At 52.7% G+C, this 2,524-nt stretch overlaps 1 pseudogene; it reads left to right on the top strand.

Annotated features, from left to right (window-relative positions):
- Nucleotides 1–759: 759 nt before the first annotated feature.
- Nucleotides 760–878, top strand: LOC139276515 (5S ribosomal RNA; annotated as a pseudogene).
- Nucleotides 879–2,524: the final 1,646 nt, after the last annotated feature.

Below are 2,524 nucleotides of genomic sequence, written 5' to 3'. Positions count from 1 at the left end.
CGCCGCTGGAACGGCTTGATTAGCTCTTGCATTTCAATGGGGATGCTGGCCCAGCTCCCATAAGAACATAAGAACATAAAAATTAGGAACAGGAGTAGGCCATCTAACCCCTCGAACCTGCTCCGCCATTCAATAAGATCATGGCTGATCTGGTTGTGGACTCAGCTCCACTTACCCGCCCTCTCCCTGTAACCATTAATTCCCTTATTGCTTAAAAATCTATCTATCTTTGACTTGAAAACATTCAATGAGCCAGCCTCAACTGCTTCCTTGGGCAGACAATTCCACAGATTCACACCCTCTGGGAGAAGAAATTCTTTCTCAACTCGGTTTTAAATTGGCTCCTCCGTATTTTGAGGCTGTGCCCTCTAGTTCTAGTCTCCCCCACCAATGGAAACAACCTCTCTGCCTCTATCTTGTCTATCCCTTTCATGATTTTAAATGTTTCTATAAGATCACCCCTCATCCTTCTGAACTCCAAGGAGTAAAGACCCAGTCTACTCAATCTATCATCATAATGTAACCCCCTCATTTCTCGAATCAGCCTAGTGAATCGTCTCTGTACCCCTTCCAAAGCTAGTATATCCTTCCTTAAGTAAGGTGACCAAAACTGCACGCAGTACTCCAAATGCGGCCTTACCAATACCTTATACAGTTGCAGCAACACCTCCCTGCTTTTGTACTCCATCCCTTTCGCAATGAAGGCCAACATTCCATTTGCCTTCCTGATTACCTGCTGCACCTGCAAATAACTTTTTGGGCTACGGCCACACTAGTCTGAAAATGCCCAATCTTGTCTGATCTTGGAAGCTAAGCAGAGTCAGCCCTGGTTAGTACTTGGATGGGAGACCACCTCAGAATACCAGGTGCAGTAGGTTTACTGTTGGTGGACTTTGAATCCAGTGATCTGAGTAACCTAAAAGAGTTTCATGCACAAGGGCCAATTGTGGAGCAGTGGAGGTGTGGCCTAATCAGTTGGAGCTGAGCTGCTGTGAGGGAGGGAGCTACCAACTTTGCTCCTGCCGAGGAAGGCCTGGAGTGAGCCCTGAGACCAGCCCAGGAAGAGGAGGAAAGGGCTAGCTTGCTACCCATTCAACATCCGGAGGGAGAGGTGGAGAGCTGAACAATTATCATTTATTACAACTACAGAGAGTTGGAGAGAGGGGGAAAGAACAACCTGAGGAAACACCATCCAGTGTGGAAGGAGGGAGAGTCATTTCCACATCTTCGACAGGTGGGTGTGTTTTGGTGCATTCCCCAATAGACTTTGTTGTATCGGTGGGGGGAGGAAAGAAGATTTTTCGAGGGCCGGAACATCGCGGGGGGTGTGTGTGGGGGCCTTGCTTAAAACTAGGCCCCACACACAATTGAAGCACCCCTCCCCCATTGCCTAGCCTGGGATAGCTGGAGCTACCTGGCTGAAGAAGCTTTAATCACCCTATTGAACATCGTTGGGAGTGTGTGCCTGGGTGGCTCCAGCTACCCCAGGTGAAGACATCTTCTCCCCCCACCCGAAGACCACCCCAAAGACTGTGTTTCTTTTTTTCCATCATCTGGGGAGTGCACCCCAAGAAAAACACCCACCCATCGCTGTGAGGGAGACCTGCCCTTGTAGTCTCCCTCTTTCCCGCACCCCCTCACTCTATCTCTCTCTCTCTGTCTCTCCCCTCTCTCTCTGAGAGCCCTTCCTCCTAATTTTAAAAAACAAAACAATTAAGACACTGAGCAGAGGGAACAAGGCCCCTCCCCAATCGTTAACTAGGGGAGAAGTGTGCCTCTTTCAGAGCTCCCTCTGCTCAAAACACAAACGAGGCCAATAAAGACCATTAAGGCCTGTGACTTTGGGGTGGGTGTAGCCCTTAAAGGGACCCCGTGATGGCAACCCCATCTACGCCGGTGGCAGGGCCAGCTAGGACGTATGCGCAGGCGGCATCCACATCCACGGCACCTCCTGCGCCACCTGCTGCCCTTCCACCATTCAGATTGATTACTAAGAAACACGGGGTCAAGAGCTACACTCACCCCACAATGAGCATCGAGGAGTGCGTGCGGGCGATGGCTGGGGTAGTCGGTCCCTCGGCCATTGTCGCAGCCTCTAAGATGTCTGGGAAGGCTGTGTTCTTCCTGGGGTCGGAGCGGGCGGTGCCCCTGGCCCTTGAAAGGGGGCTCACGGTGGGCGGGACGTTCCTGCCGGTGGACCCTCTCGAGGCCACCGCGCAGAGGCTCATCATATCGAACGTCCCGCCCTTTGTTCCCGCTGAGCTCCTCCTCCCTCACCTACACTAACTGGAGGAGGTAAGGTCGGGGATTAACCCCATACCGCTCGGCCTCAGGGAGAGCAGCCTGCGCCACGTGTTCTCCTTCCGTCGCCAGTTTTTTGTCCGGCTGGCGCGGGAGGAGACGACGGAAGGACATTTTAATGTGGTGCACGAGGGGACTGCCTACCGTGTCTTCTGGACGTCGGACGGCGTGCGGTGCCATGCCTGTAGGGAGGTGGGGCATGTTCGTAAGAACTGCCCCGCCT

The sequence above is a fragment of the Pristiophorus japonicus genome, chromosome 11 (assembly GCF_044704955.1).
Source record: "Pristiophorus japonicus isolate sPriJap1 chromosome 11, sPriJap1.hap1, whole genome shotgun sequence".
NCBI lineage: Eukaryota > Metazoa > Chordata > Chondrichthyes > Pristiophoridae > Pristiophorus > Pristiophorus japonicus.
This window is presented reverse-complemented; position numbering and strand designations above follow the sequence as displayed.